Source organism: Pyxicephalus adspersus, chromosome 5 (assembly GCF_032062135.1).
Source record: "Pyxicephalus adspersus chromosome 5, UCB_Pads_2.0, whole genome shotgun sequence".
Classification (NCBI taxonomy): Eukaryota; Metazoa; Chordata; class Amphibia; order Anura; family Pyxicephalidae; genus Pyxicephalus; species Pyxicephalus adspersus.
Window position 1 is genome coordinate 67,452,403 of NC_092862.1, and position 25,247 is coordinate 67,477,649.

Below are 25,247 nucleotides of genomic sequence, written 5' to 3' on the forward strand. Positions count from 1 at the left end.
AGATTTAAATAGATCTTCCAAAAAGAGTAGAATTATAAATATATATATAGGAGTCCCCAGCTCCCCTCAACCTCTAAAGAAGACTTTATAATTGTTTAAAACGTCCTCAACATGACTGGTAAAATTAAAGGTTAAAGGAACAAACCTAAACAATGCTTCTAGAAAAATAAATATGAAAAAACACCACTAAAAGGAATACTCATATTTAAATCATCCATATAAAGAGATTGAATGTCCAAGGATGGATAAGCAAATTACACAAGAGCAAGGGAAGTTTCTGTATGCAACAGCAGAACCACTAATTGGCTGGATGTTCCAAGAAACACAGGAGCATTGATAATAAAAAATGGCACAAAGAAGGAAATTTTAGAAGCCTTGGCTCAATTATAAATACAGACAACTTGTGCTGGGTCACTGACTAGCTAAGAACAACCTGTCAAATGTCTGCCTTGATTTTCTAACAAATGCTTAAAAAAAGGAAATTCTTCATGTGTTGGTTACAATTTACAACAGCAAATGGTTTTGTTTCTGGTTGTTAAAATAAGCCATTAGTGTTTTGAAGATGTATTGAAGTCTAGAAAAGGGGATTTTGGAAAAAAGGTTTTCTATATGAATCAAGCTTTGTAAGGGCATATCTAAGTGTACGGTGTTGTTACCTTAAAGTTTACATACAATTAAAAAGAATAAGGATTCAACTAAAGATTTAAAACACAGGTTAAAGAGGTTCTATGTGCATTTAATTATAGATGAAAATGTATGTAAGTACAAACATCTCTGTCTGAACACAGTTGGCTTTAGGGACCAGACCAGTTGAAGCACTTGCCTAAAATTTCTGCCCTCCTCTTCTGCCCCCTAGTCCAATTTGACTTCTTCCAATTCAAGCTCACAGTATAACTGAACCACATAGACATGTTTGTGTGGAGGCATTGAATGGTTGCATTACTAGTTTTAGACAAAATCAAATTATTCAGTATCCAAGCATATCATAGGATAGGGAAAGCGGGAGGCAACATATATACATGATAATATTCATTTTACTTCAAATGTCAGCGCCTGCAGACCTGAAGAGAGAAACTGACAATGAATTTAAATCATGCCCCCGAGACAAGGTAATCAACCTAGTGACTTCACGTTACACATCCGGCTATAGACATACATTTTGAGGAATATTCAGTCCTTATTATACCATCCATGCTGTTCTGACTGATAGCCATACTACCTACATTTAGAGTATCCTATGACTCTAAAAATTGTTTCTTGGGAAAGCTTTTTTTTTAGTACCTTGTAAAGCTATGTTGTAGAACTGGGGTGAGCTTAAAAAAGCACACAGAACATTTTACTTGTATATGAAGTCAGGAGGGACTATTTAAATAAAAGTTATGTATTTATATTCATACTATTATTTTTATTTTTGTTAAACTTTCTTTATAAAGCGCCAATATAAAACATGTTATATTAGTATAATTATACTCATATTTTTTATTTGTCACTATATGGGCTAATTTTGCAGATTTCTCACATTTAGTGCTTTAATTCATTATTGCTGTGATGGGAGTATTGGTAGTATTCTGTGGTCACTTGACTGGTTGGAGGATGGATCACTGGACACACCAGGACAGTTGTTCAGCATCAGATGAGTATATGTAAAGTAACCGGTGGTTTTGTTTCAGCCCCCCCCCCCCCCAAGTGCAGATTTTCTTATTTTGCCTTCCATATTGACAAAATGTTAAAATTAAAAAAAAATCCTAATTTTAATGAAATTTCACAGAACTGAAAACTCTTGATTGTATTCCATTATATACTATGTAGATCTATGTAGACTGTAATATTCTGGGGTAAAGATATAAAGCATGATGCTTCCTTATTCCTTATTGCTTATTGTTCTTTTAACATTTTTGTATTTCAATCATTTTATTGGTTTCAGAATAAAAATAACAAAATAAACAGGATAAAAGAACACAGGCAATTTATCCTTACAAAAGTGTCAAGATAACATGAGTTAACCAGGCAAAAGTTGTAGAAGTTAACACAGAAGCAGGTACAGATTCTTTAAGAAAAAGAGAAAATCAAAATAGAGTTATCCAATATCACAATCTGCTACCTAAAATTAAGAGTGCAAGAATACATCGTTGTTCTTTTAACTGTAGCTATCACACGGTAATCATCATGGTCAAAGTTCTGCATTGTCATACCTGATTGACCCTTTCACCAGCTCAATTCAGAGATATGAAGAAGTAAAATGTAGTGCAGTGTGCAAACACAGTTGGCCTATGAGAGAGTTAGTCTACCAATTTGCTAATAAACACTGAATGTGCTTATCAACTTGATTCTGAACCTAGTTGAGCTTTAGGCAAATGGTCATCTTCTCTAATGACCCTCTAAGCCTGCAGCATTGTTGTTGTTAAAATTAATCTAAAAGAGAATTGGTTTAATAATAACTACTTGATGTCTCTAATTTAAATTTCAATATTAGTAAATGAAAAAAAGTCATTTCAATTTGACCAAGATACTTTGAAAATGCTAAGCATCAATTAATTGTACAAATGAATTGATGTTTACTTTAATTTGAAAACTTTTCGCTGCAATGTGATCTGGCCAAAATTGCTCAATATTCATTATTTAGCAATTGAAGAATATTAGGTTTCCTTTGTTTGAAAATAAGAATTGTGCTATTCCACTAGACATGCTGACCTCACATTTCTTGGCAAGCTTTCTGGTCTTCTTCCTTTCATCACATTCGTATAATAGAGGTCTCCCAGAATATGAAAATGCATTATGACATAAATAATGTTTATATATTCAAGTCTCTGAGTGCTGAAGATTACAAGGAATGCTATTTATAGCTATATACAGCGTATAATAGATGCATTGCCTTTCATGTCAGTGGACATTTAATATAAAAGGAAAACAAAGCATATGGAGACATCAAGACCAGTTCCGGTATGGTATGAATTTGTAATTATAGCAAAAGAATTGTGGCTGTAAATGCTTAGCTGCATTTAGTAGTTAATATATACTTTAAATAGGGTTTTCCAGGGCAGCTGAAAAAGTCACTACTGCTTCTGTACGTAATTCACTTCAAGTAAACCCATGAGTTCCCATAAGCTGTATGTGCTTTTTTGTTTTGCAGAATCAAATAATTGCTGGCAATTCTTAACAGTATTTATTATTGTGCATAAATGTTTTGTAACATATTTTAAAAATCTGTATTAAACCAGTTGCTGATCATTACCTTTTCATGAAAGAAAATGAACAAGAAAGATTATGCAGATACCCATCTGCCTTCAGCCTAAGTAATTCCTTTTTATGCTTACAATGGGGACAGCTGAACCCAGGTATGAATTATAATGGGGGAAAAAGAACATCCAGAATCCAAGGAAGACCCATAGAGATGCTAAAAAACATACTGCATTTCAGTACTGTTTATAGTTAAGAAGAATAATGGAAGCCTTCCTATTCCTTTTAGTACAGTTGCATGCACATCTATGCATTTTAAAGAACATTCGTTTTAACTAAAAGAACATTGTACCAATGGCAATGGAAAATGCATGTGTCCGAAAACTGGGAGATTTAATTGCAATGTAACAGTTTCCACCAGCATTAGACATTTATGTAATTTGCAAAGTATAGCAGCCCAATTAACTATTCAGATGTGGGGTTCCTAATGTTTCACGGACACAGGTTAGAACGAAAACATAGATGCCAATGTGCATGATCTATATACCTGTACAGGAGAATACAGTCCTTGGTCTAAAGTACAAAAAAATCCAATATGTTTGCTTGATAACTAAATGCTGGCAGGTATGGCTTGTGAATGTAAAATTGGAAATTTCAAGATTCAGGGAAAATGTGGTGGTCTAGGATGGAGGACTAAGCAAGGGTATAATTAGAAACGGACAGTACTTGAACCAAATGAATTTGTTAAACTGAGCACACATTTTGTATTCAAAATGTTTATAGAATTTACCCCAGGGACCACTTGTCTTGCTTAATTAAAACATCAGAAGTATTAACCTTGAAATGTTAAATGTTTTTATATTATAGAATTAAGCTCTCGGCAGAATCAAATAATACCACAAGATCCAAACACCCATATGAATGGCCAGGGGCATATGTATATCTCATGCATGATCCTATACAAGGACATAAGGAGCACAAGGATATGTTTAAAATTTAATGGGAAACTTGATGGAAGAATTCTTCAGGGAGAAGATAACTGCATGAGCTATTTTAGTTTTTTTTCTTCTTGAAGGGTAACTCAATATAACTGAAGTGCGGAGAGGTGGGTATGGTATGTATTTGAAAATACAAACACATCAGCAACAAAAGAAAAAGGGGGGTTAACACAGAAAACGTAGGGTGATAAACATAAATATATGACCTAATAACACAAAATATATAACCTAATAACTTCATATTAGGAAATGGGGGAATAAGAACAGAGAAGGGGTAGTGTGTCTCCAACCTCAGGGAGTGAGCAGTAAGATACATAACACATCTATGTCTTATGAAACTTTGCAAAGTTATTATGTAGGATACCCAAAAGTCTACCATTGATTATTATACAGTTTAACTTGGATTTAATACGATCGATAGGAGGGGCAGCAGATCCCCAATGTTTGGCTGTGGTTTTTTGGCCACCAAGAGGATACTGTATATTGCACCAGCCTACCAACTAATATATTTTAAGCAGTTACAGCAAAAATAAGTTTGGAAATAATTGTTTAAAAAATATAAAACCTTGGTATTGGGGAGAATCAGTCAATGTTACTGAATGACTACATCATAAATTTAACAATCAATTCTGATTTCTCTAATACTTCCAAGATGTCACAATATACATAGTTATCCATTGCAGTCACAAGTACAAGGACACATAATCCCTAAAAACTGTGGGTTCATTTACATATTATTCTGAACTCTATTGAATGAGCTCTTTAAATTTGCTTCAGTTCATTTTTTATGTAAAATGTCACCACTGTCCTTCAGATACTGAATGCTGTCTATGAAGAATAAAAAAAATGCATTGTTACATTAATATCACACACACCGCTTGAATTCCTTTTCTTCTTTATGTGTCAATTCAGGTCGCAGTAGGTGACTAAAGAACAATAAATTAAACTGAGATATTTACATAAAAGGCATATGAAATACACTGCTGGGATCTTTACCTTTATACTGCATGTAGAGTGACATGTAACGTTCATAAAGGGTCATCAATTGGGGGTCCTGCCACCAACAAAGATAAAGCAGTCAGGCTATACTTATGACAAAACCATCAATGTGACATAATGAATAAAAACATTTGTCAGCATACGTCTTCAATTATGACCAAGTCAATTTAGGTCAGCGAGATATTTGAGACTCGCGCTTTTATAATGCATGGCCCACTACAGTGTATGTGAAAATTGTTTTCAAAAATGCAGACTTTAGACTATAAAATACAATCCTATAATTTATCCTATACATATAATGAGCAGCGTATTAAAAAGTATTAATGATGAGCAGCTATTAGTTCACACAATATTCTACTTGAATTTTGTCGATTCAAAACTTATTTTTAAAAATTTTCAATGATTTTTATGATTTCCATTATGACTGCTGGTTTATGACATATTCTATTTATTACCCTATGGAGGTTGGGGGCACTTGTGGTACTGTGTTCTAAATGAGTCTTTAAGTGTCAATGGGAAAATATACATTTTTTTTTTAACACAGCGGGGTAGAATTGCATTGGATTTTTAGCCCATTAGAATTCCAATGCTTTGATCTGCAGCAGTCAACTGAAAGTATTCCTTTGAATACTTACACTTCTTTTCGCAAAGTAAATTTGAAAATAAACTTTTACAAAGCATTGGGACACTTGCTGAGAGATGCATAAAGCTGTATGCTTTTTTTTTTATTTTATCTAAAAAAAAAATAAGAAAAACAGTGCCAATGAACAACAATGGATAGTCCCAATTCAGTATGGAAAAAACATTGAGTAGATTAAAGCCATGTGATAAAAAATAGATGAAAATTTCCCCCCAGCTGCTTTTAGGAAAAAAAATTACTTGTCGTTTTTAAATGTTTTTACTGTAGACATGTTCCCACCAATGTTTCAGACCTCACCACCAATTTTAGGAACTGTGCTATGTTCAAGGGTTTTGCAATTAACTTGAGTGTTGGCAACTATACCCTTTAATGTAAATTTAATCAATCCCCACTGCCAGTCTAGGTGAACACTTGGTAAGATATCCTGTATTAAACAGTGCAGAATTTAAATGTTCTCCTAGTTAAGGAGACCAATAATACCTGAACCTGCATGAATACCCAGAACCTGTTCCGCACACTTTTCCCAAGCAAGGTAAATGAAGATCCTGCAGTTATTCTCCAAGTTTTAGAAGCTTGGTATGGAACTGCAAACAAGGTGGCTGAGACATGTGGGACAAGTGAATGGAAAAGGAGTTTCTTTAAAGCCTAATAGTACCTTCAGTCTAAAAAGGCTGATTGGAGAACTTGGGGAGGTCAGACCTCTGTAAAGAGACTATTGCGTCCTCACAAAAAGCATAGGTCCTATTTTACCTGTCAGAACAGATGGCTTCCTTAAAACAATTGTAAGCTGCCATTTTTTTACCTGGTTCTCAGTCTGTAATAACCTTTAATTACTGATTCATAATGAGTATGCAGCTCAGTTGTTCATTGCTTATTGTCAGGCAACTTGTCATACAGTTATCTGCATGCTTGTTCCATGTGTGTCCCTGACACTACTGAAACCAAAAGATCAGCTTTACATGCATGTAATTAGCATTCTTTAGAATGAGTTCAGCAATGGCAGCTTCCATATTCCTCATACAGTCATGGCCAAAATTTTGGCACCCTTGCATTTATGTCGGAAAATGCACCACAGAAAATTGTTGCAATTACAAACGCTTTGCTATTTTCATGTTTATTTCTTTTGTTGGCACTGGAAGAACAAAAAACAGTACAGAAAAAAAACATCAGAGACACATGTCAAAAATGGCCTGGACAGAACTATTGGCACCCTCAAAGAAATACTTGGTAGCACACCTTTTGGAAGAAATAACTAATGTTAATTACAGGTAGTCCCCGGGTTGCATACGAGATAGAGACTGTAGGTTTGTTCCTAAGTTGAATTTGTATGTAAGTCGGAAAATGTTCATTATTTTAATCAATGCAATTAGGACAGATGATTGTCTCAACATATTATTATTTCAGAATAGTATTGTAAGCTAATGACAAACCATCCAAAAAAAAAAAATCTTTATGGAGCCTAGACATTTATTAACTTCTGAAACAAGCTACAAAAGGCTGCAGAAAGAGCTCACCCCCCTAAGATCACCCACAACCTCAGCTATGTTTAGCAAAAGATTTCTTCCACAAGTCATGCAAACCACCCCTCCCCTTCCATTCTGCACACAGCAGGGAAGCCTCGTTTGTATCTAGGAGGCGTCAGTATGTCGAATGTCCTTAACCCAGTACCTGTACTTTCTGTAACAATCAATCAGTCTTTTACACAATGAAATTTTGGTCTTCCTTTGCTAGCTGCTTTCAGATTTGAAGGGTTCCTTCTCACAACTGCTGTTTTTAGATCTCTCCACAGGTGCTTTATGGAATTTTAGATCTGGACTCATTGCTGGCCACTTCAAAACTCTTCAGCGCTTTGTCTTAAACCATTTCTGGGTACTTTTGATGTATGCTTTGGGTAAATGTCATGCTGTAAGACCCATGACCTCTGGCTGCTTTTTGACACTAGGCCCTACATTGCGCCCCATAATTTTTTGGTAGTCTTCAGATTTTTTAAAACCATGCAAACAGTCAAGACTACCAGTGCATGAAGCAGCAAAGCAACCCCAACACATCAGTGTACCTCCTCCTCCTCTTTAAAGGTTTTCTTTACACAGTCGCATTATGTGCATTACCGGAAAGCTGTATTTTTGTCTCATCTGTCCAGAGGACATTCTCACAGAAAGATTGTGGCTTCCACAGGTGAGTGTTAGCAAACTCCAATATGGCTTGTTTTTGTTTCTGTGTCAGCAGTGGGGTCCTCCTGGGTCTCCTGCCATAGCCCCACTTTTCATTCAGATTACAACAAATAGTGCGAGCTGACACTGTTCTACTCTGTGCCTGCAGTTCAGTTTATATTTGTTTGGAAGTTGATTGAGGTTCTTTATCCACTATTTCAACATTGAACATTGTAACATATCATCAATATTTTTCCTTTGCCCACGTCCAGGTAGATTAGTTACATTGCCATGGGTTGTAAAATTCTTTACAATGTTGCGCACAGTGGACACAGGAACATTAAATTTCTGGAGATGGATTTGTAACCTTGGGATTGTCCGTGCTTTTCAATAATTTTGGTTCCCAAATCTGACAATTCTTTGCTTTTCTTTCTTTTCTCAATGCTCAGTGTGTTGGAGAGGTGTAAAAGATTAATTGATTGTCACAGAAAGCGATTACCATCAGTTATTTCTTCCAAAGGGTGTGCTACCAAAATTTATATTGAGGGTGCCAATAATTTTGCCCATACAATTTTGACATTTTGGGCCTGATTTATGAAAGCTCTCCAAAGCTGGAGAGAATACACTTTCATCAGTGAACCTGGGCAATCCAGCAAACCTGGAATCGATCTTGTCCAGGATTGAAAACATTTGCTAACAAAGAAATCCTTTTCAGGTTTGCTGGATCACCCAGCTTCACTGATGAAAGAGCATCACCTCCAGCCTTGTAGAGCTTTATTAAATCAGGCCCTTTGTGTGGAATGTCTCAGATTTTTCCTCTCTGCTTTTTTGTGTTCTTCCAGTGCCAACAAAAGAAATAAACAGGATAACACCAAAGCATGTGTAATTACAACAATTTTCTGCAAGAAATGGTGCATTTTCTGACATAAATGCAAGGGTGCCAATATTTTTGGCCATGACTGTAGGTTTGTTTGACGTCTGCATAGGGTCCTAGGCTGTTGGGCTTAGATAGAAGAGAACCATACAGGCAATCATCTGATGAGCCCCATAGACCCATAGTGTACACAGGGCAGCTGCTCCTATTCCTCTTAATATTAAAGCAGCCCTGACTTCACTGACAAAAACATGTAATATACTTAAGGTTAGCACAATATAATGTGCAATCAAATAAATTATTATGAAGCTTTACCCAAAAGTATTTTTTATTTCCATGCACTAAATACACCACAAAGCAAGATCTATAACACTGAATAACGTTGCCTCCTTCTACTTATGTTAGCATTTCGATTTATACCGTGCCCTTAGCACACAGGTAAGCAAACAGAAGAAATGTATTAAAATATTCACTCTACAGTCTACAAAGAAAATCAATCAAATATAAAAGACATTCCATAAAAAGGCATTCAGCAATGTCCTTGTATATTTCCCTCTTGAGTGTTTAGTGTACAGCAAAGATTTATGCAAAATGATTTAAAGTAGAAAATGTTTATTCGGTTTCTACAAAAGATTATTTAAAACTGATTTTAAAATGTCTGAGTGCTGTTATTCAGATGAACTCTATATATTCCTCTTTGTTTGTCTTGTTCTTAGGCAGCAGACATTTTAAACGGTGTAGAAAACTGTTACTGGAGCTTCTGGAAGGGGCAAGGCAAACATATAGCTAAACTTAGTATTTGTAACATACTAATCTCATAGCTTTTTCTTGTTTGTATTACCAATTTGTTTTTTTTACTTCCAGGATCATATCACGGTGCTTGTTCTGGACATTGCATTTCAGAATTTTCTCTACAATTTTCAGATTTAGAATTCGAAGGAGATATTACAAAATGAGTAATCAGGAACAAAACTTCATCTCTGTAGGCAGCAACGTTCTGTTGGGAACCTCCAAGCACAAGACCTGTAATGTTCTGAGAGATCCACATTGTAGTCAGGAGAGGTTCAAAGATGAGAATGAATATGATGATGAAGGAAATTGGGCTTGCCCTGCACTATGAATGCATAGATCCAATTTAATACTATACTTGTGCTGTTCTTTGCCTCCCCGGTTGGCAAAAAGCTGGTCCAGATGGATCAACTTATGTAAATTGGATTGTAGGTGTGTGGCTAATATCCTGGTGAATAATTTGTAATCCTGATTTAAAAGGGAAATTGGCAGATATCTAGCATATGCTTAGGGGATCTTACCTTCTTTTAGGATAACCACAAAATGTGTGCTTTTGGAGAATATATTGGAAGCTGTACTCCTGAGAACAGAGAATTATAGGCAGTGATACAGTGATGGGCCAGATATGATAGAGAAAATCTATCTGGTCCAGGGGACTTGCCTGAAGGGGTGTTACAGGTTTTCTCTCAGAGCTCGTCCTTTGAAATTGGACGCCCAAGGGACTCACTATCTTGTGGAGAAAGTCTACTTTTTGGATTGCCAATAGAATTAAGAAGGAGCCAGTAAAGGGGAGTTTTTCTTGTCTAATGTAATTATTTTGGTTATAGTCCCAGAAGGTTGGCACTATTTCCCTAACCAGGAGGATCTCCCTTTTAGCTCCTATTACAAGGAATAGAACATGTGTGCATTCTCACTAGTACCTGACACTTTTGTTGCAATGTTTATAATACATTCTGCAACATTTAGTTAGCATTATTCATAGTAAATAAACAATGAAACGCCTTTATTTCAGCTATTAGAGATAAGTCCATTTGATTAAAAAAGAGAGTAAAACAATGGGCCACACTATTCTTTCATTTTTTCATTCTTTAGAGACCTTGGACAATAACTGCTCGGAACATGGGGAGCTCCAGGGGGCTAATGTGTCTGTATAAGACCTACCTAATACATGAACCAATGTGAGTATCTCTCAACAAGGTGTACATAGTGATATAACAAAGATAACTAGAGCAAATTTATAAATTAAATGGTTATAGAATATAGACTCCAGTATGGACTATGTCCAATAAAGTTACAAAAAAAAAAAAAAAACAATGTTATAAAACGTCTCTGGTGGTGGTATAGTTAGAAGCACTACTGTAGGTGATTTAGGAAGTAGCAGCATTTTAAGAACCTCATGAGAGACAGAAAAATGTGAGACAGAGAGAGTGATGGTTTGTTCTGAGGCAATGGGAAAGTTTACATTTTTATGCATCTAGATGAAAATAAGAGTTATGCACATTGTTTAAAACATTTTATATACTGTTTACTTCTTTTAGTGCATTGAGCATAGAAAATTTACATTACATGCTAAGATGCTGAGATTTAAAAATCAGAGCTTGTCTTAATAAGAGAATAAAAATAAAGATGTTAGAAAGCTGCTGCAGATATGGCTTCTACTTATGAAGATATTGCTGGGCACAATATGAAGCCATTTTTGGTTTTAGCAGAGACGGAAAAATTACATTACAGTCATTTAGTTCGTTATGTTTTAATGTAAGCATTAAAATATAAAATATCACCTAGAGGTAGAAATACTAATCAAATTATAATATATGAGAACAGTTGTTGCACATATGTCTATAAAGAACATTCTAGTTGCTTTGTCATAGGATTCACTATCAATTTATTAGTTTTACTTTCAAGCACAATAATATTTTGGTCCACAAGGTCTTGAATGTAATGTTGTCTGATATCAATGTGCTTGTTTTTTGTCCTTGATGATTTTACTCTTTGTCAGATTTTCCCAGCTGTGGTGCTGTATGGACCATATATGTCAAGTGTCCATAGGCATGCCCTTATTGTATCTTGGGACTTGGGAGGTTGTAGGTGGTTGAGAATAAATTGCTGAAGCTAGTCTCATTTTCAGTAATGTTCTGTTCCCTTTCCTGTGTTATTGGTAGGGCCTTTAGCTAAGGTAACATGATTGTTAGCTTATTTGTGTCCAGGCGCAGAATTATGTGGCCCTTGTGAATCATAGTAGCTGACAAATATACCTTTCAAAGATCAAGGTTCTTATTTTGTACACCTTCCCTCAGAATATCCTGTGTTTTGCCATTTGTGTACGCTGTGCTTTTGTGGAATATTCTAGGCATTTAGGCAAGGTAATATTTAGGTTTATGTGGAACGTCATCTTTTCTGTGTAACCAAAGCACAATATACTTTGATTAGTCATCAATTCATTTTACAAAACACCTTTTCTTTCCTAGAGCTGGAGCTTTCATAGGAACACATATATATAAGTCCATGGGCTGTCAGGTTCTACTGTTAATATTTTTGGGAAAATTTTTTCTTATTCTTATCTTTATTGTTTGACTGCATTGTCAATGTTTTTCTATGCTACTGGCATTTTCATCATCAGGTAGTTTCTTGTTTTTTGTATTCCTTTCAGATTTGTTACAATCTAAATGATTTCACTGTTACCCATTCCACCGCACTTTATGTGAACTCTTGCTTAGGCTGCGTACACATATGCAATGAGTGAACAAATGAGCGCTGTACACACAGCACTGTCCTGTTCTTTGGAGAAGGAAGGGTGGAGAACGAGCGAGTGGTACTCCATTGTGCTCTTTTCATGTATATTGGTCGATCTCCATCGGACGTTCTTTCTAATTTGCTGATGCCCCAAAGTAAGGGGGATTTCCATTTCACAATTGTAATATGAACATGTATCTCCACACCACTCACTCTTATAAAAACCCTGTAGGATTTCCCCTTACTTAAGTAGATGGTCTACACCAGAGGTCCACAAACTTTTTTGGCCACTAGGCCATTTATGGGGTGGGCAGGAGCACACTAGGCCGGACTCTCTGAGTCCCGCCCTAATGGCTCCACCCCTACTAGAAATGCCCCCTGAAGGGAAATCCCTCTCCTTCGTAAGCATTGCGGAGGAGATGGATTTTCCTTCAGGGATGTTCCCTATTTACCGTGGTGGTGGAAGTGTAACGCCGGCCGTGGTAAATAGTGAAAGTAGCCACAGCAAGAGAAGGCTCAAGAGCTGCATGCGGCCCCAGGGCTCCGGCGGCTTCGGCTCAGGTAGTTTGTTCCTGCCTAATCCCAGCTCCTGATCTGCGTGTTGCCGGCTGGCAATAGGCTGGGGTTGTTAGGCCGGAACAAACTACCGGCTAATATTATTTTTTACTCTTTGCATGTAGTTTAGGAATGCATCAAAGTGTACCTAAACTCAAGAACACAAATGAAATATACATGGCTGTTTATGACATTACAATTTTTTAGGTCATTTTTCATTACAACTTACAGAATTTCCATACAAAGTTTTTTTTTTTTATACATGGAGCAAAGAGAAATATGATGGAACACCACTACAAACATAAAAAAAAATATTTACTTTTTAAAAAGGCTGCAAACAGTGTGGTCCAGTTAGTATACAACATTGGATTATATAACAATGTTATCAACAGTAAGTGTGGTCTTTAGACATCAATATGCATTTCTGCCATACAGGGCAGTAATAGCATGCAGCAAACTGTCGATTGGCCATAAGTAGCAAATACCAAGAAAACTGTTATGCGAGATAACCAGCCCAAGTCAGTAAAGAAGAAGTACAATATAATAACTGCAGAGATTGCTTGTTATATTCTATTTAGGTTGTGTACTATATAGGTATTTATGAGACAATTCTTGTGCACAATCTGTTTACCATCAGTAAGGCAGGTGTAGGAGTGGGATCATTTAACAATCTTATCTTTAGGGGACATCCCCTATTCTGATCAACTATTTCCTCTAAGCACAATCATATTTGTTTTGTCCAGCTATTTCATTTAAGATGTTAAGGTAACAAAAGTCAATAGTTTTCAATCGAGAGAACTCTGTAATTGCAGAAAAGAATTAACATGTACTGTTAGAATATGATAGGTATAAATAGGGTGAATCCTTGCTTTTTTTCTATCCTGCCCAGAGAGGGATTTTTTTCACAATGGGCCATAGATAGGTTAAATCCCATCTCTGGGTAAATCAAAGCTCACCCCTTGTATCTCCTGGGAAGACAAAACAGTGGGCAGTGAAAATAATGTTTTATATGCTTGGAGATCGAGGTACTGCAAACTCTGTCAGGTAAGGTAATAATAGGCAAATATAAATATTGCAAGAGGAGGCCAGATTGAATTGTTCCTATATCATCTATTCAGGTATAGAGATTGTAAGGGCTTCATTTGGGTTGACTTGGGCAAGTGTCCTCCAGCACCCAAAACCAGATTGGCCAGGGGTTAGGTATTGCCAGACCTCTTTCATTACAGGGTCAATGGATTGTCTCCAATTTGATTCTAGGTTCAGAAAATGTTTCCATGGAAGCTGATCATTTGGAACTATTTCCAAGGTAGCCAAACTGGTGCATTATATTCAAAGTATAACAGTTGGAACCCTCATATTACAGTATACTATTATGAGACTGGCTGAGCCAACAATAGTTATAGGTAGGTTGCTTCAGCTGTTTTCATTGTGCATAGTCATATTCAATTTAGCATAGTTTTAAGAATTGAGAGAGCTGATGAACCTTAGATAACTGCACTAATTAACTACACATTACATACTTTACACACATTTGAGCTTACCAGTCTAACCATAGAAGAACATTTTAGATTGCATGCTTTAAAATATTTGAGTCAAGCACAAATGACACATTTTAATGACATAAACCCTGTATTTATGCTAGGGGCTGAAAAATAATAATTATCTTTTAATTAAAAGCACAAAAAAGATATAGAGTTAAAAAAGAGCATGTTGATGGTTTTAAATGCTATTTTAATTAAATGATGTCCAAGCTTGTAATGTCCAACTGTTCTTTCTAACCTGTGTTTGATGTTCTTTATTTTTTTGCTGTTTGCAATTGCCAAGAACAATTTATGTAAGATGTGACCTCATGCCATTTTGCTATTAACATGACATGTAAATATTCCGCAAATCTATATAGCTACAGCAGACCACTAAGAAAACCTGTTTATACCAAGAGACACAGTACACGTCAAATGAGTTCAGACTATCTATCAATCACTCTCAAGTGGCAGAACTATCTATAGGAACCCCTGACCGCTTTGTGCCATTGTCAGGATTGAGATTAATATTACAAGATGGAGCTGAGACTTGTAACTTTTTTTTTCTTCTTGAAGCACTAATACAGCAACGCTCTGAAATCCAGTATGCCGAGTTAAAGGGTAAACACTGCATTTCGACAGTCCAAAGTTCACCTTGCTTTTATGCCTCAGTGGAGTTTTAAATTCAACCTCATTTCCTTTGTAGTGATTTTAACGTACATTTTTGAAAATGTCAGCATGCCCCATACAACTAAACAGGCGAATGTGTTTGACCTATATGTTCTGCTCTTGAGGGGGATTTCTATATAAAGCCTTCTTGTTTATTTGGCTTTCTGCAACAGTGACTATAATGCACCTGAGTTTCCATGATCATCTCAAGAAGAGATGAAAGTGAATGACCTAACCAAATTCAAAGCTATTTTCTCCAGAGTCTCTAAAACCCTCCACAATTCTGTGATGCAGAAACAAGGGCAAAGGCTATGTGCATAAATGTTACAAAATTTCTGCAATTACAGAAGCCAGCAATATGAATATACTAGTTCTGTCACCAGTGCAGTGCCAGTATTTATTTTTCCATTTTCTATAGCTACAGCTTTATGCATCTCAATGAGTATTGTTGATAGTCTTATTATCTACTCACCCTATTTGGAATCTAAGGAAGCAGAACAAACTGTTACTGAGCGTTTATTATATTGATTGTGCATTTGCATTCTTCTGGCATTCTCAACCTATAGATATTTAAATATTTATTTCAATTTTTATGTTAAGTGTATGCTTGCAAAGTAATGTGTAAGTATAACACTTTATTTATTTATTGCCCCTCAGTATTGGTTACTGTCAGCTTCTCACTGTTCTTTCACAGCCTCTGCTATTCTAAATTTATCAGCCACTCGCATGGTAACCTCTGCCCACCTGGTACTGCCAGCTTCCAACTTCCTAGGCTCAACTAGCATGGGGTAGGTATGTACAGGCAACATACTGTGCCGCACTTTACATAGCCCTTATCACTGCACTCCATACCCTATGTTGTAAATTACATATCCATTACTAATGTCTCTGTTGCCTTAACAGCTGCTGGCTCCTGATTACAGCCAATTGTTTTTTTATAAATTCTTCTTTAATATTGGTTTAACCTAGGAGGCCTACAGACATGTACAACTAACTGCCAAGACCCCCTGTCCTTCTTGATGGGACTTGCAGCTGTTAATGTAAAACAGAAATTTAGTGTAACATTCTATTACATTGTATTTTCCACTTAATGCATCTGTATATCAAAGGCATACATTTTGATCCTCATATAATGTCAGTTAAAGTAACTTCACAAGTTTGAAAAACTAAAAAAAACATGAAATTTGTTGCCATTCAGACTTATGTTATCCCTAGTTTAACTCTAATTAGCTCTAATTAACTTCTTCTTCACCTTCCCCCTCATTTTTTCTCCTGACATTTTATCTGTATAATGCATAATGTCTATTTTTTACCTTTGTTTGTTGTTTTGTATAACAGATTGTGCAAAAGGGAAAAAACATTATTTCCTGGTCGAAATGCTGTTATTAGAAAAAAAGGAACATCTTTTCATTATTTCTTTGTCTTCTTGTCTAACGTTTGCATTGGAAATTAAAAAAAAAAATGTTTGAAAGACATTACCATCAAGTCTTGTTTGTCTGAACTTCTGAAAAAAAAAACAATAAATGTATGACTATGGTTTTTTAAGTAATGACAAAATTATTGCTGAATCAGTGTGCCAATGGTAATAAAGTAAAATTTGCCCTAGTCCATAAAGGAGATACAGGTGCAGGGAATGAAGAGATTCCGGTAGGATCATGGAAAGTGTTAACCCCCCCGTACTTGTGCAGAAAACCACATTATTTTAAAGCATTTATGTGTTCTACTTTTTGAACTGTAATTAAGTTATACTTGTTGATCCTTCGGTGCTGCTGTGCAGACTTTACTTGCAGTGGATGGCCATTCTGATCTAAAGCTAGATAAAAAAAAATCTCACTTTGCAGAGTGAACATGCGCTACTTTTTTAGTATACAAGCCCTACTGAATGCCTTCCTTATTCTGACTGTCTGCATATACCGAGCAGATGCAGACAAGATAAATGTAAACAGATTGTGATGAGCTAAAATATGGAGAAAGAAAAAGAAAGGTATGATGGTATAGTTACAACGTTGCAAAGATCCTAGAGTTCCTGGGGTTGCTTCATTAAAAATGTGCCAAACAATTTTTGTGTACAGCAGTCCCCGATGACTGTGGAGTAAAGCACAGCAGGGTGCCACTCATCTTACCCCCTCACCTCTCTAATAAACTGAACGGCACTGTGTGTACAGTGCTCGTTTATTCTCCTGTCGCTGGAAATATTCATGGAAGGTTGTTTCCAGCAACAATCATCTGATTATCATCAGTTTATCGGACTTCTGTACTAGACTTTAAGGAGTAAATAGGCTGTTTATCTTAGTAAATGAGGTTAAATTGCGCTAATAAAAATTTATTTTGTTTAAATTTTCATGAACATAATTGGGTATTGGAGCATAGCTGTATCTCATTCACCAAGATAAGTGACAATTCACATGCTCTACTTCTTTAATAAATCAACCTCAATTGAAAAGTTCGGTAATCCTTTATTGAGCCGCATGCAGATTTGTATAATCTCAGGATCTGCATTTACAGATTGCACTCTCCATCATGTGTTATTTAGTTGTTTCTGTTTTTGCCTTGTAGGGGTTGCATGGTTATTAGATTTACTATTTAGTATGTTAAAGAAAACCTGGAAAGGTTAAATACAGGAGCTGCCATATTTGACTTCTTTTTAAATGTCAGATCTTATCCAAAGCCAGGCTTCACTGCCCAGGGAGTTGCAGAGGTAGAACAAGCATGGAGGATAGGAGTTCAGACTTTCAACTGTTGTGATATTGAGGGATTGTGCAGCACATAGTACACAGCTATACAGTTGTAAAAGTTCATTTTTTTCGAACTAAATAAAAGCTTCCTTCAGCAAATGGTAACAGAAACAAAGGCTTCCAGCAGCCAACTTTAAAAAAGCCCCAAACTGGGAAAGTCACTCACAATAACAGATCCCCTATTTTGGGGGGTTGTAGCTTTCAATGCAAGGTCGCCTTCCACTGTTGTCCCAAAATCTTGGCTCCAAACTCTTCTAGTTTGTTACCGCACCTAAGTATTCATATCTATTCAGGAAAGATACACCTTTCATCCTCCAGAACTTCCTAGGAATATAAAGCTCCATCTGTCAGCACAGTTATACCCCACAGTGTCATTTTGATTGCACAAAAAAGATGACCAGATGACTATTAAATACATAATGATTTACATTTTAAACTTTGCTCTGCAATAATGAAATATTGTTTAGACACAGGACATGATATATAGGCACACAAATAGTAAGCCGACTGACCACCTGGCTGACATGAAAGCACTTTTATAGTTATACTTTACATTAGCTTAATTGTTTCATCCATGTTAGTAGCTTTTGCTTGCTGACAGTAAAGATTATTAATGAGAATATCCATAATGAAAGTACTTTGTACTAGAATTTTTTGGCAATGTTAGGTTAAGTAAAATATCACAGACAACAAGAAGCTTGATATACTTATACTTTAAATTTTTATTTCCTAAATGATACTTCTACCTATAAATAACAGTTATTAATGGTTCCACATATGGAATAGCCCTTTTTTATGGATTGGATGGATTATATTGGTACATGGAATGTAGAGAATTCTAATAATAATGGACAGGGCTCAGTGTGTACTAGTTAGGTGGTACTAGAGAAGAAAATATTCGAGAATTACTTGATCAAGGCAATACCTTTTGGTACATCTGAAATTTCCTCCCATGAGATGGATTTGCTATTACTACTTCTGTGGCGTTTTGCGTTACGCCGTTGTTATCTGGGATAGACTGATATAGGGAATTCTAGTTTTGTAAATACATTTTTTCAACTCAAAATATTCCATACTATCAGAATATTATTTAGAGTGTTTGGGCCAGTAAATTATGAGACTATATCCTCCACGAAAAATATGAAAAACCATATTTTCAAAAATTATTAAGAAACCAGAAAACAAACATTTTTTTTTTCAAAATGTCTTAGGGGGGTTAATGGGAACATCTAGCAGAATTTCCCAGGTGGAAAACATAGATATAGGGGACAAAACACATTTACACTGCAACCAGGGATCCAGATGTTTTTATTATTAGTTTTGTTATAAATGTTCCATTTTTTACATTGTATTATTTGAAGATACAGCTTTCTCCCCTGCCCATTAGAGAGCAAAATGTTTTCCTGCAGTGCAATTTATGCAAGTGTTACATTTACAGTGTATCTGCAAACATTGAGATGTTAGCCCTCAGCTGCTGCATTGCAAATGTAAATACAGGTCTCTATACCATAGGGCCCAACAGATGAGTTTCTGGTCCTCCAGTAGGTCAGTCCAATTCTGGCTGCTTGGCAAAGCGCTAAAGTACATTGTACTGTGCTGACAAATATAGAGCAGGTAAGATGGTGATGAAAGTTGGTGCATTGGGCATGAAATGCCACAACATTGCGCATTTTAATTTGTTACCAAACGCACAGTAATGTCCATGTGTTCAGCACACTGTACTGCATTGGGCATGTGTATATGGACCCTATAGAACCCTCAAGTATTGCTTTTCATTGCATCCAATACAAATGGGCACAATATAAATGGTTTGGGGTTTTGTTTTAAGAACCAGTATGTCGAAATTTTAACCTGAAACACTGTAACTCTGAAACAAAGTAACTCTGTAAAGGTATGAAATACTGAAATGTGCTTAATGATTCTCTAGATGCGATCATATATAAATTAATTACTCATATGTTTACAGCTGCCAGATGTCATATCACAGCTAGATGGAAGCCCTGCATTTTCACACTTCCATAGATATGATGAAAAATAATAACAAGACACATTTCACACAGAAAATATGTGACACACTTTTGCTTAATATGAAAAAAAAACTAGATAACTAGTATTATTTTTATATCAATAATTTAGAATTTATTTTGCAAGTATTTCAATTGTTTTTTTGTGTTGCACTGTAATTTTGTAATTTCTGTTGCATGATGTTAAAATATATATATATATATATATATATTTATATATATTACAGTGATACCTTGGTATAGGACCTTAATCCGTTCAAGATCCTTGCACTTATACCAAACAAAATTTTCCCATAAGAAAAAAAAAGAAAAAATGATGAATCTGTTCCCATGAAAAAAAAATCCTATTGTTATTGGCATATTATACATTGATGGGGCTGTATGAAATAATTTTAACACTGCTTACTACTAAAATACATAAATACAAAAGCAATTATTGAAATAAATGAAAATTTAACCTCACTTTGCTTGCTGAGAAGAGTAGAGTGCCTACTAGGATGGTTCTGAGGACAGAGGAGGAGGAGATGTTATGTAATTCACAGAGTTATAGCGCGGGTTGTTCACTGAACGGTAGCAACTGGTGTTCTGACCCTCATGGGCAGTCGTGGGTTTGTCTCGAGAAGGGTAAATATATATATATATATATATATATATATATATGTATATACAATCAAGGAAAGATAGTAGTAGTTCTTAATCTGGGTCTTCACTTCTTTGACAATTGACACTTTGACAATCAGCTATATATATTCCTACATTCCAATAAAATAAAATATATACATTTACACAAGATACATAAATTGTTATTCTCTGTACAGTTCAATACCCAACAGATACACTATTCTTCAAAGTATGTCTATGAACTTCCATTTTTCGGCACTATTTTTACCTAAATGAAATAGACAAAAAACAAACATAATGACAAATAGTTGGATACTGTTCCTTTTAAATAATCTAATACCTAATCCCTATGTTCTGTCTATACAGTGGTATTATTTTATTTTCAGCTAACATAAATGAAGTATAAAATATTGCAGAACCAAAAGAATATACAAAATTTGCAGAGGTGTCTCATCTTCCCTCAGTTACTGTACATTTAGAGATACCAAGGAAGCACCAGCAGCTCATACATCCAATGTAAATGTAGCAGAATAGTTATGAGTACTTATACTAAATTCTGTTTAAATAGACTCCAAAATGTGAAAAATATTGTTGTCAACGGGAATAGTGAACATTTTGATTAAATAATTAATTAATACCTATTACTTCAATTGAAGACATGGCTGTGTTTGCAGATAACACACCTGGCAAAATAATAATTTTATTCCTGCATACTAATAACTGGTACACTTGGACTAAAACATATTTTAATAAACATATTTAAAAAATAATATTTCTCTGTTTACATCAAGCAAAGTGTTTGGGAGTGTAAAAATTCTATTTATATAGATACTATATTTCTAACACAAGTAACAGCTGTGGTTTTATTTAAACTCTTGTGGATGTTAGATATGTGACCCTAAAAAACCTTATTACAATGCACAAAAAGAGCTGACATAAATTAGGGTCAGAATCCATAAAAAGGATTCACCAGAGCACTGCTCAGTGGATGATGGGCTTTGCTGTGGGCAGTTTCTGGGTTGTGGCTCTCAGGCAGACCTGGTAAAGCCAATCGTAAAACAAGGATCCAAGGTTACAGACAAATTGAATCAGGAAAAGGCTGTAGGTCAGTGCTGGCAGTAAACAGATTAGTCAGGAACAAGCAAGTGTAGGTAAACCATCCTTCCCACCACTCCTCTTCTGCATCTCTTAGTAGTTATCTTCACTGGCTTCCAATTCAAGCTCCTGTGCTTTGCTTTCAATATTTTCTACAGTTCTTGTCCCACTTACCTTTCTGACCTGGTGAAAAAATACTCCCCTAGCTGCTCTCTTCACTCCTCTAATGACCTACTACTGACTTCCGTACTCATAACCTCATCACACGCATGGCTCCAAGACTTTCCCAGAGCTGCCCCGACTCTCTGGAATGGTCTTCCTCGTCCTATTCAGCTTGCTTCTACTCATATACTCATATACTCATTTAAATGAGCACTCAAAACCCATTTTTTCAAACTTGCGTCTCCGTCTTCCTCTGTTTTTTAAAACCCTCACTACTACCTAGAACTACATATCTTCTATTGTTTGTTACTTATCTCACCTTCTAGATTGTAAGCTCTTCGGGGCAGGGTCCTCTCCTTCTCCTATGTACAGCAATGTGTAATATGTTGACACTAAATAAATTCTGTTTAATAATGATAAACCAGAGATGCAGCAAGCAGGATAAGAGGAGCCCAGATGTAGAGTGGCAACAAGTAATTGGAGCACAAAGATCATAGGAGTGCTTTTTCCTGATTGATTGTGGTGCCAATACTCCTGCCAAATACTGGAAGTGATGGGAGCAAAAAATATTACATGATCTTTGATATATCAAGATTTTGATTATTATAATACACTGTGATTTCTGATAAATTCTGCATTGTAGATTGTTACGTTTTGTTCCACTGGGTCAACAGAGTCAAGTTAATATTATTGACCCTTCCCAATTGTGTATAGTTAGTTTGAAGGAATATGCAATTATTTTCAGGATCGATTCACTGGGCATGATTTATTAAAGCTTTTTAAAACTGGAGAATATAGACATAGGAGAACATGCGTGATTCAGCAAACCTAAAATGGACTTGGACAAGGATTGAAAACATTTGCCAATATTAGGAACTTATTTTAAGAAATCTATTCCAGTTTTGCTGGATCACAAACATTAACCCATGATAGTGTGTCTTCAATAGTCCTTGAGTGATTTAATTAATCAGGCCTTTTGAGAGAGGGCTAAAAAAAATTCAAAATAGGCAAACCCAATTTGAGGTTTATAGGAAAAGGATCCTGCAAGTAAGTTCTAGTATTTTTTAGAGCCAATAGGCAAATTACTATAAAAATTGCATGGCAATTGACATAGAGACATGTATCAATGCAAGAATAAAAAAAAATAAATATGGCATAGCTAGGAAAGGGACTTGGCTGTGCGGCTACATGAAAATATTAAAACATTTTAAATAACATGCTTGGCGAATGCTGAATGTGGTTTTACAAAACTGTACCATTTTTATAGAAAGGGGTGACAGCATACACTGACAGCATATATTTGTCCAAAAAATATTTTTTTATTTTACAAAAAACTTTGCCTATATACAGCACCTCAATTTGTTACATGCTTACTTTTTTTATAAAGAATAAATGGGCTTAAAGGGTATAATATTCATTATTTTCCTAATGCACAATTGAGACCTTACAGGTCCTTATGGCAGTAAAACAAACAATTGTGTAGCCTGAAAAAACAACGAACAAAGCCTAAAAGAAATGAAAAATAGAGTAACTCAAGCTATAATTCACAAAGAGAAAGAAGCTACCCTAGCCAATATTATAGAATAATTTACTAAAATATGTAAGCCTTTGGTAGACCAGTATGTACTCCCCTAATGTTAAAGATTGTTTTCCAAAATATAAACCTATGTCTCCTTTGTTACAATGTATGTACCTATTGTTAATATTATAATAATATTATTGTATTTATTACCAATATATTACACAGCACTATAGTGCAAGCTTGGGTTTGCAACCCCCGTTTTCTAATGTTCCCCTATTGTCCTGTCCCTCATATTTATTTTTTTACTTTTTGTTATTTTGGTACCCTTCCTTCTCCTTTCTTGCACACTTCTAAAATGTGTTATGCTACTTGATTCAACATCTTTATCTGCTTCTTATCCTACTGTTGTGAACATATACGGTATATTGAAGCAGAACAAAAATGTAGGTGTTTTCAGCATCAAGTTTTTCATTTGCAATAAAGGACCTACTTTGATTAGCAAAATAAAATTGGCCAGTAGTATTCACTGATGCAAAACTGTCCTGCCACTGGTTTATTTCCATGAAACTCTCAAAAGCCACAGATGATACACCAGTGTAAAAATGGAAACCAGAAGGATATTATGTTGACAAAGGCTAGGCACAAAATAACTAGAGACGGAAAGCAATGGTTGAGGTTTTGCCTGATACAGCTGTGTAAAATTGGCCATCTTCAGAAGGTATAAGGTAGCAATAAACATTTGGCCAGTAGCTGAGCAGTTTTCTTAAGGAATAATATAGGTGTAACCAGTGTATGTCTAAAAGTTTGTTTAGAGGAGTGTCACATAATTAGTGACGATTTACTGTTTTTGTGCTTAGTTTTTTGTTTTTTTTAAGAAAGAAATTACAAACTGCAAACAAAAGGCAGCCCCAAAACAACGAGTAGATGCTCTGAGAATTAAAGCACCTTTCAACATAAAAGTCAAGAAATTCCAATAAGATAGAAAATAATTCCAAAATATTACCCCTGAAATAAAAGCCCATAGCAGGTAAAGGACAGCAGTCAAAAGTTACTACTAACCTCAAATTAACAAATCAATTACAGACAAAAATATTCCCAATTTTTGCAACAAAAAAGCAGCAAAAAAGTTTATTGGACAAAGAATTAGAAATCAGAATTAAAATACAGTATCTAAAATTACTGTAAAATCTACAAATACAGTTTGTCTACCTTTCCTGTCAATTCCCAACATAAACTTCCAAAACATTGACACTATGGTTGTTTTGTGAACCCCCTTAATAAATGTATGGACTAGTTTATCCAATGCCACTGTATTGTTTCTCTTGCTTGCCACAGTTTAAAGGCTATGCAGGTTTAAAAGAACATTTCTGTGCAATTAAAGCATACATTTCACATAGTACCTTATCAATGTCCTTGCAGTTCAATTCTGATTCCATGGTTTACTGACATTTTTCACATTCATTTTTGTTATTTTTTCCCATTTTTCAAATCAGCTTTAGTAAGTATCAATATTTAATGCCCACTTTGTTTATAGAAAACCTCACAGCAATGATATTTTTAATGTACCTGGATTTAGGTCTGCATTATATTGAATCCACTTTAAAGACCACAAAATTGTATGAATACCTTTATAGAAGCAATTGTTTTCAGCTTTCTGGATTTGACTAACGTCCTATGCTGTATCCGTACCTACACTGTAAATCTGTACAACATTTGAAAGACCATTTACTAGTAAATCCTAATTTTATGGCTCCTTCAGTTTAAAATATTTACCTCCACTAGCGGAACTTTTTCTTTTAAAGTTAGGAATCTGCAAGCAATGTAAACAACTGCAAGAATGACAACATTGGGAAAATATCCTGCACAAGCAGATTAAAAGCAGATCATTTAAAACCAGAATACTCATTTTTGTTCAGAATAAATTATCAGATTAAGTGATCCAACAATTTATATATATAGGTACAAATGATGCTAAAATAACATT

At 35.3% G+C, this 25,247-nt stretch overlaps 1 long non-coding RNA gene across 3 annotated transcripts; it reads left to right on the plus strand.

Annotated features, from left to right (window-relative positions):
* Positions 1-2,806: 2,806 nt before the first annotated feature.
* On the plus strand, positions 2,807-16,579 carry LOC140331099 (uncharacterized). 3 transcript variants are annotated; one of them, XR_011920859.1, is made up of 4 exons: positions 2,807-2,940; positions 9,703-10,805; positions 15,799-15,892; positions 16,443-16,566. It is a non-coding gene; the product is annotated as an uncharacterized lncRNA (long non-coding RNA). The 3 variants fall into 3 exon arrangements; XR_011920860.1 differs by lacking the exon at positions 2,807-2,940 and having other exon boundaries at positions 8,865-10,805; positions 15,799-15,896; positions 16,443-16,579; XR_011920858.1 differs by lacking the exon at positions 2,807-2,940 and having other exon boundaries at positions 8,865-10,805.
* The last annotated feature ends 8,668 nt before the right edge of the window (positions 16,580-25,247 follow it).